The sequence below is a fragment of the Pteropus alecto genome, unplaced genomic scaffold (genome assembly GCF_000325575.1).
Source record: "Pteropus alecto unplaced genomic scaffold, ASM32557v1 scaffold214, whole genome shotgun sequence".
In the NCBI taxonomy this organism is placed as follows: Eukaryota; Metazoa; Chordata; class Mammalia; order Chiroptera; family Pteropodidae; genus Pteropus; species Pteropus alecto.
Genome location: NW_006435787.1, coordinates 739952 through 753174, shown reverse-complemented (window position 1 = coordinate 753174; position 13223 = coordinate 739952). Strand labels below are relative to the sequence as shown.

Below are 13223 nucleotides of genomic sequence, written 5' to 3'. Positions count from 1 at the left end.
GGGCGCCGCGGGCCCCTGGCGACGGAGAGGTGCGGAGGCCCCGCTGCGCCCCGAGTCCGGGCTGCCGCTCGCCAGCGGGCGTCTGTCAGGACCCCAAACCCCGCGCAGGCGACTCCAGCGCCTGACGCTGCTGCAGGACCAAGGGGACCCCGGCCCCGCCCCCACGGGGCGGCCTCAGGGAGCGGCGGGGCCACGCGACCCCCGCGTCCCTGTCAGTAAAGACCTCAGCGGCCCCGACTTTTGCAGAGCTGGGAGCTGCCCCTGCGGGTCCCCGAGGCCGCACCCAGGGCCCTGGCTGTCTCCCCTCCCCCTTGGCTCCCGTTAGCACCGCCCACGCCGCCTGAGCCGGTTCCTCTTGGGGCGGAGACTAGAGACAGCGCGGTGCAGGGACCCGTCACAGCGGAGAGGCCCGGGTCCCCGTGTGCCCTGGCTGGAGTCACCTGGCTTCGTGGCCCTGGAACAGCATTCCCAGGGGATCCGCATAAATGCTTCGTTCCCTTTCATTTTGTAGTTTTCAGAAAGAGTTACTTCCTGGACGCCTCTGAAAGTGACCAGGTCACTTCTGAAGGCCTCGACTTTGGCTCGGCCGCCGTGTTTCCACCCAGCGCCAGGCTGGCCACTTTAAACTGTGCGTGACCGTGACCACGACCGTCCCGTTAAGGACAGGGCGTGTGACCGTGACTGTGACTCTCCCGTTAAGGACAGGGCGTGGGGGGCCCCGAGGGCCAGAACGACCCACGGCCCCGTCCGCGCTTCAGTTCTGGGAGTCGCCCCGAGTGGCTGACTGGAGAGCGGGTCTGAATGGGAGCCGCGGGAACGGGGACACTGTGGAACCAAGGAGCGGACGTCCGGAGCCTGCCCGCCGCCCACGGTCGCCGCGGCTCGGTGGCATGCGGTGCGTCCTTGCGACGCCATGCTCGTTCTTAAAGACGGAGCGGCTTTCAGCTGCTTTATTGAGGTCCGACGTGTGCGTTCAGGGACCTCTCACAAACTGACACGGCTGCGTGGCCACCGTCGCCCCTGAATTTCCCTGGGACCCAACAAGTCCGCTCCAGGAAGCGGAAGCTGGTGTCTGAACAAAAGCTGGCACGCGAATGCTGGCAGCCGCCCAGAGGCGGACACGACTCGAAGGCCACCAGCCGTAGCGCACACAGTGACGGCACCGGCCACTGCTCGGCCCGAAAAGGAGCCAGCGACACACGCCACAGAAACGGCGTTCGTACAGGAAGCCGGACACGGCCACCGCAGACCGTGGGACCCCGTCCACCTCAGTGCAGAGCAGGCCCATCGACAGAGGCAGACGGTGGATGGTGGCCCTGGGATGGAAGGGGGAGCGGTGGCCTCTGAGTGGGGACATCGCCCTTCCAAGATGAAAAAGCCCTGATACTAGGGGGTGCTGGGGGCCCCCAAACTGCACGTTTAAAACGGCTGGAGCGGCCAGTCCCATGTCACGTATATTCTGCCACAGCGAAGCGAGTCGACAGCTGTTTCGATGGTCTTTGAGAGACAGTGCCATACGGTGGGTCGGCCCCAGATGTCAGACGTGGGACAGTGTGATGGCAACTCGGACACGATCTCGCTCTGCGACCTCGGCCAAACCTCTTCGCACCGTCCTGGAGGCTGGATGGCCGAGGTCAAAGTGTCGCAGGGCAGTGACGCTCCAGAGGCCCCATCCTGGGCGTGTGGACGCCGTCCTCTCGCTGTGCCTGCTCACGGGTCGTCAGTCGCACTGGGCCAGGGCCTCCCCAGTGGCTCCTTTCACTCTGAGGCCCCCTTTAACGACCCTGTCTCCAGACACAGCCACATTGGGGGTTAGGACTGCACCCTATAAATCTGGGGGACACCATCTGCCCATGCCAGCTCGCATGTACCAGGATGCCTGCCGTAAGGAGGAGCTGACTTGGGGGTGACTTGGGAAGGCCTGAGGCCTCCCTGTGGAAGAGGAGAGAGCCGCTTCCCGTAGTGGGGATGGGGGAGTCACGGCACAAGGGACAAGCCAGGGACACAGGACAGCAGCCAGATGGGACACAGCCGGGAGGTGGGGGACCCGAGTCATGCCCGTGGAGCATGGGGACGCCTGGACACAGCCTGGCGGCCGTGCACCTCCACGGTGTCCCTAGCTCCTGCCACCGTGCGCTCCTGCCGGGCGGTCCCCAGGGCCAGCACGGGTCCTCACGCGGCACCAGGATGCCGGCTCTGCACACGTCAGCATCGGCAGAGGCCTCGTTTCCCCAGCAGCTTTTCAAAGAGGTTACAAAACAGGGAGTGAGCCCTGTGGGGACCCAGGCCCCTCCCGCCTTCCTCCGTGTAAACAAAGAAACGGCCAAGTGGAGCCGGCTCCAGGGGCGACGGCGCGGGCCGTCCATCACCATCCGTCATTTTTATTTCTGAGCGACGAGCGATCCCAGCTGGGCCGACTCTTCCCCGCTGGCCCGTCCACGTTGTCCCCACCACGACTGGATCTGGCATGCCCCGATGTTTGTTTCAACCTCATAATTAAAGAAGAATGTCAAGCGAACAGCTCGACTCTATTCCAAACGCTGCAAAGAGCTGGAAAAATGTAACCCCTTGAGCAAAGCTTAGGAAGGGAAAAAACACATCTACAAATAACAAACTTGGAAATAACAGAGCATTTTATTTGGGGCCCGTACAGCTTTCCTAGATCGTTTCTTGCATTTTTTTTTTTTTTTAACGAGGAGTCTCTGAAAAAAGAGGTCACTGTCATAACCATTCCAGAATCACCATTAGAAACCAAAAACGGAGTACGCACGAGGACGATGACCGAGAGGGTCTTATTCAATCTCTGTTAGGACCGTTTCATAGAAGCGGCTGATGGGTGACACCGAAACGCGCCACACAGGTGTCCCCGTGCCCTGGTTTGTGCCCAGTCAAGGTTGTCTGCCGGTGTTTGATGCGGGGGGTGGGGGACGCTTGTCGCCCGACCGACGGGCCCAGCATCATGGCCTGAAACCGCAGCAGCCGGGGGGCCCCGAGCTCCGGTACCGCTGACGAGGAAGCTGAGGCGTTGTCCCCGGCTCAGGGGCTGGCCGCCCGGAGCTTCGGAATCTGTTGTTCGCTGCGAAGCAGGTGCCTCCCCAGCCTGTCCGGCCCCGCACGGCCCGGCCCCACCGGGGAGGCAGAGAGAACAGGCTGAGGGGACAGTCTCCGGCCTCCAGTGGCTTGTGAGAGGGAGGCTTCGGGCCTGGCTGCTAGTGCTCCCTGCGGGGACCCCAGGTGCAGAGCTTACTCTAGAGCAGTGACCGCTGCCGCCCTGCGATGCCCGAGCCCGGGGCGGGCTGACGTGTGGTGGGGGGTGCCGGCCTGCGGTCACACGTAGGGCGACACCCGCTTTGGTGGGCACGTCCTTCCTGAGAACACCAGCTTCTCCAGGCGGAGGGGGCGGTGGCACACTGGCCTTCGACAGCACCGCCAAAAGCCAGACCGCGCTCTGCATGGAAGACGCTCGGACGGTCACGGTTAGCAAACGGAACAGGGTCCGGCCAGCCTGGGCCTGCCGGCCAGCACCAGAGCCCAGAACTCCCCGCCCCTCGGGCTGTGTTAACAAATGGCTCTCACGGGGACAAAAGCCCAGCCCCCGAGGCAGGGCCCTGGCCACACTACCCCTCCCCGACCCGCACTGCCGTGTGACCGTTCTGGGCCCCGGGGTGCAGACAAAGCCCACCGGGGTGCGAGGAGTCCAGGCCAGCTTGTAGTGGGGCTGCCTGGTGTCCTACCGCCTGTGGCCTTGTGCCCACCTGTCCACCCCGCCTGTAAGAGGGCGTGATGCCCGGAGGGGCCACGGCTGTCCTGCACACACGGTCACCCGCGGGCCCACTGATGATGCCGTGAGACCCACCCCCGAGCCTGTAACCCAGGTGGGGCAGGGGGGAGACAGGCTCCTGTCACTGCTCTGGGGACAGAGGACCATAGCACTGACAGTGCCCAGGACCGGCCTGAGCTCCTGGAGATGGCGGCAGAGGTCCTGGCAGTGGGGACGAAATGCACGTGCACAGCCAGAATCTGCGTGGTTTCCTGCCAACCACCTGCAGTGACCTCCGTCACCTAGAGGCCAGCCCCCTTTCGGCCCAGACTAGCACGTCCCCCTAACCCCACCGGCCGTGCCCCACACTCTGCGAGGGATCGTGGAAATTCCTCACGGTTCCCTCTGCTCGCTGGGTCCCCGTGCTTGACCCCAGCTCCTCCGGGCGCCCTCGCCGTGAGCACGCGGCATCGAACGGGGTCTGGCGGCTTCTTCCTTGAGCTGGGAACCTTTGGAGGGGTTAAGAGACCCCGTTTCTTGTACAAATGAAAGGTAAGTGACTGGCGAGGTGTCGGTCACGGACCACCGTGCAGAGCTAGCCTCTGCGTCAGTGAGGGGAGCGAGCCTCGGGCTGAGGGAGTGGGGGACGGTGCTGGCGTCGCGGGGCAGCGGCTGGGAGGCACGTGGCACAGGCTGGAAGCTGAGGGGCGTTCTGAGCAGACAGGTCGCCCCTTCAGGAAGCCCCCGTCCAGGAAGCAGCCTCGGGCCAGTGGCTGGTGCGACCTCAGGACGGGGCACAGGACACCAGGAGCGGTGCACGTCCCAGCTCTGTCCGTGGACGGGAAGCGGTGGATGCAGGTTCTCGGGGACCAGGGACCGTCGGGCCCTGAGCCAGTTTCACTTCGGGCCGAGGAGTGCGACACTCAGGGCTGAGGGGTGACGGACCAGAAAGAAAAACGAAAATCTCACCCACCGTACGCGTGATTCAGAGTTCGGACGGCTCAGTGTCAATGTCCCCCACGAGATGTGTTTTTGGGGAGTAGCCCCTGGAATAAAAGCCCGCAATGCTAGAGCAGCAGCCAGACACGTGATGGGCACGCCAGGGTCACCCGTGTCAGCTGGGACCAGGTCTGGCCCCGCCTCCCGGGGCCGCAGGGGCCACTGCACAGCAACGGGGTCTGCACCCAGGGGCTCAGCCGAGCTCATCCAGGGTGTGCCTGAGCCCCCCCAACTCTAAATCCCACTGTACACACGTATACGTGCGTGTATGCGCATGTGTGTGCATGTGTGCATGGGTGTATGTGTGCACGTACGCGTGCGTGCATGTGCGCGTGTGTACGTGTGTACATGTGTATGCGTGCATGTGCACATGTGAGTGCATTGTGCTCATATGTGCGTGTGTGCACCTACATGTGTGTGCATGTGTGTGCACGCGTGCGTGTGCGTGTGTGAAGACACGCTTCCTTTCCTGGACTGTAAAACAATCCCGTGCATTTAAAAGCCTCGGGCTCAGGACCTCGAGTGACCAGAGCGGGCTGCGTGGAGTGTCGAGCCCCGGTCTGTCCCTTGCAGCCTCTGCTCCTGCTCAGCCTGAGCGCTCAGTAGCAGGACGAGGGCCCGGCCTCACTGGGGCCGACTTGGGCAGCCTCAGCCCCCGGGGCCCCGTCCCCACCACCCCCGATGGTCCCCGTTTGTTGGAAACCTGTGGCTTCGGCTCCGACATCAACTTGGCCTCCCAGGCCGAGCCCTGCTCCTCTTCCTTCGACCCCGAAGTCTGCCCTCGGCCGTCCGTGTCCCCGACCCGAGTGGAGCCAGCCGCGGCCCTGTCTCAGTCCTAGGCCGTGCAGCAGACACCCAGACGTGCTCAGAGGTGTCCGGCAGTTTCGAGCAAGCATCTCCCCAAGGAGACCGTGTCCTGGTGGTTCGTGCGTGCGTGTGATCCTGGGACGGCGTCGGCTGCACCCCAGACGTCCGAGGTCCTGTGCACTTTTGGACCAGCTCGTCCATGGCTAACAACCTGCTGGGATTTGGGCAAGAATCGGGTTAAAGCTAAAAACCGGTTTAGGGCGAGTTGCCGTCTCGAGCAACATTGTGTTCATCTTGTATCCAACTGTTAGCTTAGTTTTAACAGACTTTTGTTTGCTTTTTTTGTCTATTTGTTTTGCATCCTTAGAATTTTCTACATTGATTAGAAGGTTTTAAACAAAAAAATTTAATTTGTTTAATGAATGTAGAACTATTCAGGTTCGTTCTTGTCGAGTGAACTTGGGTAGTTGGTGTTTTTCAAGGAGCTGGTCCCCTCCATCTAGGAGTTAAATTCACAGTAGCGAGGAGGTGCTAGTCATCATCACCCTCTGTTGTCTGTGTGGCCTGAATGTCCCCTTTCATTTCCGATGCTGATATTTTGTGTCTTCTCTATATCTTTGTTGGTCTTGCTAGGATTTGATTGACATTTTCAAAGAACCAGCTTTAGTTTTTTGGTTTTTTCCTATTGTCACACTGTTTTCAATGTCGTCAGTTTCTGTTCTTCGTTTATTATTTCCTTCCTTCTGCTTGATTCGAGTTGATTTTGCTTTTTCTTTCCCAGACTTTAAGGTAGAAGTTTAGATGACCGATGTGAGACTTTCTTCTCTTATAGCATTTAACGCTGTAAGTTTCCCTGTAAGCAGCGCTTCAGTAACATACAGTACATATTTATAGGTTGTATTTTTACTTTCATTCCATTCAAAATCATTTCTAACTTCCCTGGAGACGTCTGTTTTGACCCATGTATTGTTTAGAAGCATTACATTCAATGTGCAAACATTTGGACTTTTTTCCAAATTTACTTTTGTTTTTCATGTCTAGGTTAATTCCATTTTGCTGGAGAATATAATTTGTCTGCTTCGAGCCTTCTGCATTTGTCAGTGTTACTTTGACGGGGCCGGACGTGCTCTGTCTCGGTGGATGTTCCCTGTGCTCTTAGAATGTGCGTTCTGCTGTCGTGAAGGAAATTGTCCCGTAAATGCCCATTAAGTCATTTATCGATAGTGTTTTCCAAATCCTTGGCATCCTTGCTGATTAGGCCTCCCCCTTTTTTACTGATAACCGAGAGAGGAGGGTCGGAGTCTCCAAGTGTAACTGTGGTTTTTCCACTTCTCTCTTTAGTTCTGTTGGTTTTCGGTTCGTACATTTGGGGTTATTAACCCTTCTCGGTGATGTCACCCTTTCCCGCTGTGCTGTCCGCACCATCCCTGGTCGTTTGCCTTGTTCTGAAGCCTGGTTTTCCTGATGTTAACACAGTTTGTCCGGCTTTAAATTTTTTTAACTAAACATTTTGTTTTGGGATAATTTTAGATTTGTAGGAGAGTTGGTTATTTGGTATTAGCCGTTCTTCCTGCTAAAACCCTTTTTTATTGTTCTAGAACCTAGTCCAGGAGACCACGCTGCATCCGGTCATTATTTCTTCCTGGTCTACTCTGGTCTGTGACAGCATGTCACTTGTCCCTTCTTCATCGATAGCTCGGCCGTTTGGAGCTGACATCAGACGTGCCAATGGGGGTCTTCCGAGTCTCCGCTTCCTATACCCGGTGAAAATAATGTCCTCATCCCATCAGGCTCTCGTGGCTGTTAAACCAGATAATGCGGTGAGCGCCTGGCGCCGTGTGCTCGGCACGTGGCGTGGGCTGAAAGCACAGCTGGTTTCCTCTCCTCCGGGCACCTGACAGCTTATTTGTTTCCAGGGAGCAGATTCGCGCCTGTTGTAAGCAGGACACGCAGTTCTTGTTTTCAGGAAGCCGCGTCCTGGTTATAAATACATCCGAAGGGATGATACAAAGCCTTCCAGGGAATTTCTGTCCCTGACATGGTGACAGCTTTCACGTGACCCTCTGAGTGCCCCTCAAAGGGCGGAGGGCCCAGGAGCATCCGAACGGAGTGGATCAGAACAGAACAGGAATCGGTCCAGGTTCCTCTCTTTCTCAAGAGCTGGCGCTTTGTCGTTCCAGAGGGAAATACTACGAACTCAGCTTCTTCTGAAACTGTGACCCGCCAGGTCAAAACAGCCTCGGTCTGTGGAAAAATAAAGTTCTCGGATTCCCTCGACACCTCTTCCTTATTCTTTGGACGCCGAGATGAGCCGATTGGCAGAGACTGGGGGTCAGGTGGCCACCCTGACCTCGCCCTGCTGCCCGGGGTCCCCACTGGCCTGCTGGCCCATCTGACCTCAGGCCGGGTGGCCAGTGTCGATTCGCCACTGCGGTTGCTTCGGCTCTTACCTTAGAGCGTGAGTGTCAGTCACCCCTTTGCTCTGGGTGGCCCTGCTCTGAGGAGTGTTATTGCGTCACTACTTGGAGCTTCCTCTGGAGGTGAATGTGGTGTTTTGACTCATCGATGTAAATATTACAGAGAAACGAAATCATCAAGTTATAAAATGTTGGGTCTGGATTGGAAGGTGGAGTGTTTTGCCCAGAGTTGCAAAGCTCGTTCACAGACCAGTCAAGACCAGACCTGTTTTCTGGTTCTCAGTTGGTTCAAATTTTTCGCTATTTTGTACCTTAAAGTTACCGCCATGAGAACAACCCTCTGTCCCCCCTCCCCGCCTTCCGCCTCTGCTAATAAGTGGTTACGGGAGAGCCTGGTGGGCGGCTGTCCGCCCCGTGGAACCGTGGGGCACGTCGTCACATCGCAGCCGTGACCGAAGCTTCTGCCAGACTCCCCGTCTGCGGCGAGACCACGATCTTCCTAATCCCGCCTCGTTGTGCTCGGCCTCGCGACAGCCCGCAGCCCGGAACAGGACAGGGGCCTGAACGTCACCGCGTGAAACCCGCCGCAGGCGCAGACGCCGCCTCCCGTGTCCACTGACACCACCGGTCTTTCTCCCCCACGTCAGGTTTAATGCTGATGCCGCAATCATGTGATCTGCACGTCAGCCGGGAAAACTGCTGCCGAATCTGTTTATTCATTCAACACGGCTAACTACCTGCCGCCAGCTTCTCTGCCGGGTGCTGTGGGCCCGTGAACCCTGGCTCCCTCTTCCTAGGGCCTGGAAGGGTGACAAGAACCAGTGAGGGGGGTGCTGAGGCCCAGCCAAGCGTACCAGTGGGCGTCACGGCACATGGGGGGCCACCGGCCCCCAGGAGGGTGGGGCAGGGGACTGGCGCAGCTGGAGTCTCGGGCCCCAGCTGCTCCGCCTTTGGGGCCCGTTTGCGGGGTGTGCGCTCACGCATTGTCTCCGCAGAGGACGAGCAGCCTGCAGGCCTCGCCCACCACGTCACACCCGGCGCTGCCTCGGGGTGGGGCCGTCAAAGCCGGGACCCGACACCTGTCCCCACCGACAGTGGACACATGTTGCGTCACCTCAAGACGGTTTTGATTCTAAGGAAACCTGAAAGAACGGAGCTGCACGGGCACCTTGTCCCGCGTCTTCGATTATTCCGCAGAATACGTGTTGAAAGGGGAATCGAGTGTGTCAAAGGAAGTGGACGTTTCAAGTCCCTCGAACCCACGTTGCTAGGTGCATTTCCAGAAGGACACCTGACACCGTCACGTAGTTTGCTGGAGCGACCTCGTCAGCTCTGAGAACGTCACAAGCTCTCGTTCATCTCCTCTGCTTTTCTCTTTTCTGGGTTTTTTTTTTTTTTGAGTTTTAGGGAGCCTAGTAGCCCTCTCAGCTTCTTGGCATTTGAGGTTCAACAGAGAGATTTGGGGTGTTTTCTCTCTCATTAGTAAATTAGTTCGATCTGAGGAAACACAGGGGTTGGGTGACCACGTCTATGGCTGCCAAGCGAAGGGTTCTCAACCTTCCGACGAGTCCTCGCAGAGTGTCCACCCAGTGGGGTGGGGGTGACGCTGCCACAAGCGGCCATCTGAGAAAATCCTGGCGGTGGGTGAGAGACTCGGATAAGCTCAAGCACCCGGCGTCCCCACCTCGCTCAGAGTGGCGGCCTCTTCCCCGAGCTGCGGTGAGCGCCGAAGCAGAGCTTCCGAGCGGGAGCGAGAGATGCTCTGTCCTTGCGAAGAGCACAGCGGGCCGGTCCCCACGGCTGCCCCGCCCTCCTCACGCGACGGGACCGGCCGGCGGTTCCCAGAGGAGAAAACTGGAGTGTGAGAGGCTCCCCGGCTCCCCCGAATTACGCGCTTGGAGCCGACGGCGTCCGTCGTAAATGACGCTCTCTGACCTGCGGCCCTGTGGCCTTCCCGTGACGTCACGCACTTGCTGGTTGACACACACGACGCCACGTGGGCGGGTTCCCCGCTGGTCTGGGGCTCAGCCTTCCCCCGCGGCCGTGCTGGTGCGGAGAGCCGGGTCCGCGTGACGGGAGCGCACAGCTGGCTGCACCTCATCCCGGCCGCACGTGGCGGCTTCCTGAGCACGCGGCCGACGTCCTCGTCACCGATGTCACTGTCCCTGCCTGCATTCTGGGCTGGAAGAACATGACGCTACTGAAGGACGTCGTCGTCCTGGAACTTTCAAATTCCGTGCGGTTCGGTGCATTCCTTCCTGAAGAGTCGGGAAAGCTCTAAGATAAAAAAAATCGGTATGGGAGAGACCCGAAACAACCACGGAGACAGACAAAGACCCCAAACAGGTGTCTGGGTCCGACTTCGGAAAACCGCCTGGTCGTTAGCAGGCTTTTTGTCCACAATGACGGAGAACTTAGCACGTGCTGTGCTGGGGTCTGGAGGAGACACAAGCCCAGCGTCAAAGCCCTTATGTGAGGCGGGGCTGTCAGAAAGACACGCAGTGAGCCCGCAGCGTGGGAAAGCACGCGGCGGCCCCCGCTCCCCGCTGGCGGCGCCATGTCAGTGCCGGCGACAGCCCTCGGACCCCGCAGAGACTCCCAGACGCGGCTCTGCCTTGAAGGGCGGCCAGGAAGCCTGCAGAGCCGAGGGAGAGCTGGCGGTCCCGGAGGCAGGAGAGGCAGGCGCAGGTGTCGTCACCGTCACGGTCCCCGTCACGGAGGGGCAAGCTCGCTGGCCGTGAGTGAAGTGCAGGCTGCGAGCGGAGGCTTTCGAGCGAGCGAGACCAGGGGCCGGCCGGAGCCCGACGCGCGCTTTGTCGAAGTCCCTCGCTTTCTTTTTACAAAAAAAAAAAAAAAATCTAATAGTCCCGGCTCAAGCGTAACAGGCTAATTTATGCCAACAGACAGTGTCCGAAAACCTCAGGGCCAGTAATTCAGTGTGGCCCTCGGTGTGACCAGAGGGCGAGGTCACACGGAACACGCACGGCCGCTTGGCAGAAGGGGACGTTTCTCTGAGGCAGAAGGGCGGTGGATTCGGGCGGGACGGACGCTGGGTGTCACGCATCGCCGTTAACGAAAGTTCTCGTCGGTGAGGATGAGGCGGGCGAATTCTACTGTGATGCCTCAGGGAGATGCCGGAAAGATCCCAGGCCTCTGACGGTGACATGGTTCTATCGATAAGTGTATTTTAAATGCGAAATAAAGCGCCAATACACAAACCAGCAAAAAAACCCAAATATATGAATTTGTAAGCGATTGTGAAGCAAATGCCCTCATTGCCGCCACCCGGGCCAACGACCGGGCCTGCCCCGCACCCCAGACGCCACCCAGACGACGTCCCAGTCGTGACGGTGAGAGTTCGTGACAGAAACTGCAGCTGCATTGGAGCTGGGAAGGCCTGTAGGGAGGACTCTCATACCCCGAACAGGGGACGTCGGTCACAGGCCCCAGCGGGAAGGTCCCCAGCTCTGCCCAACGGCGAAGTCGACGGCTTCCGTCCAGCAGGAGGAAGGAGGGTTTTCCCTTCGCCCAGCAACGAGCCCAGCCAATGGCAACGCCGCAGCTCAGCCGTGGCGAGGCCGTCTCACCCGAACGCTCACTCTCCTCGGGCCGACTTTTATCTGCCTCTTGCCGGTGGCTTCCTCGTCCCACCCTCCTTCCTGTAAAAGCCTCTGTCCCGTGTGCTCCCTGCGAGCATCGCTCTGCGGGAAGGAGGGTTTTCCCTTCGCCCAGCAACGAGCCCAGCCAATGGCAACGCCGCAGCTCAGCCGAGGCGAGGCCGTCTCACCCGAACGCTCACTCTCCTCGGGCCGACTTTTATCTGCCTCTTGCCGGTGGCTTCCTCGTCCCACCCTCCTTCCTGTAAAAGCCTCTGTCTCCTGTACTCCCTGCGAGCATCGCTCTGCTGGAAAGGAGGCTGCCCCATTCGCGAACCGCTTCATAAAGCCAATCAGATCTTCGGATTCACTCGGCTGAATTTTGCTGAACGAAACTCTCCCCAGCGGTGGCCACTGCCTTTCCTTACAGCTTTATCACCCAGATGTGCGTCCCCGGGCCCTGGCGTCTGGTCTCATATGTTTTTTAAATTTTTTAATCTGCATTGGAAGCATGTCTTCTAATATGCAGACCCCCTCCAGTCCTCATGTTCCTGAAGGTTATTTAGGAGGATCCAGGTTGTTCGGCCTGTGGTCTCTTGCTGAGCGCACGCCCACGGCTCGGGTCCACCGCCCTGCCTGCCGGAGCGATCCAGGGGTCCCATGATCAGAGTCGGGCTCCGAGGCCTTTGGGAAGGTGCTGAATGAATAGTGTTCCGCTCTGTGATCACAGGGCCCGTAACGTCAGCTTACCTCGTTTCGCGACGCCGGCAGACGCTGATGCCAGATGCCCAGATCCGCCGGTGCGTTGGGGTGCATGAACTGGGGGTGCTCTACCTCTCGCGCTTCTGTGTTCGTTTCTCAGTCAGAATACTTTTCCAGAGCAGTACTTCCTCTCGTTGACTATCCGCTTTCCCATGGTCGTCCAATCTGTAAAGAGGAGGCAGGAAAAACGTTTGATTCCTTCCCCGTATTCACTAATTTTCAGATAACGAAAGGTCTTTCAGTTTCTGAAAGTGACGAGTGACTTCTTGGACATGTTAGAGTGAACTCTAGGATTCACCATGCGGGACGGGCTTCCATCGACGGCATCACTGACCGCACCGCCCCCGAGGTCTCGTGCTTTGCCGGCGGGGACTCGGGGACCCTTCCGCGGCTCCGACTCCTCGATGGCTGCCTTGCGGTCTGCTGGGGCGGGGTGCTCCGGGCTCGCCTTTCCCGCTACGGAGTGGGATCCGCAAGCTCCCTAAAAAGCCCTAGTTTCTCTAGTATAAAGTGACGCTTGGGCGCAGCCACCTGGGGCCCGCGTGCGTGCGTCGCTGTTGGCTCGGTCATCGTCCCAGGAAACGTCGCTGAGCAGAACTGTGACGTCGCATACACTGCCTCTTTGAAGAGAGGGCCCCACGCGTCACGCTCGTGTCCGATCCCAGGACGACGGCGGTGCGGCCGCTTCCCCTCTGTGCCGCTTCGGGCCTGGGGCTCTTCGCTCAGCACGGTGTCTTTGGGGTTCGCCTGTGTCACAGCGTGTGACAGGCCTCCTTCCCCTCGACGGCGAGTGGCATGGCCTGTGCCCCGCGGCCGGTGCGAACACGAGATCCTTCCCCGCCTGTGCGTCTCCGTGCGACTCGCTAACTCTCACATTCAGGT

General features: G+C 59.1%; 1 long non-coding RNA gene across 1 annotated transcript; it reads right to left on the bottom strand.

Moving 5' to 3' along the window:
* Positions 1–2615: 2615 nt before the first annotated feature.
* On the bottom strand, positions 2616–13156 carry LOC112479423. Its single transcript, XR_003046181.1, has 3 exons — positions 12640–13156; positions 12330–12506; positions 2616–10260 (listed from the first exon to the last, which is right to left on the bottom strand). It is a non-coding gene; the product is annotated as an uncharacterized LOC112479423 (long non-coding RNA).
* Between the last annotated feature and the right edge of the window lie 67 nt (positions 13157–13223).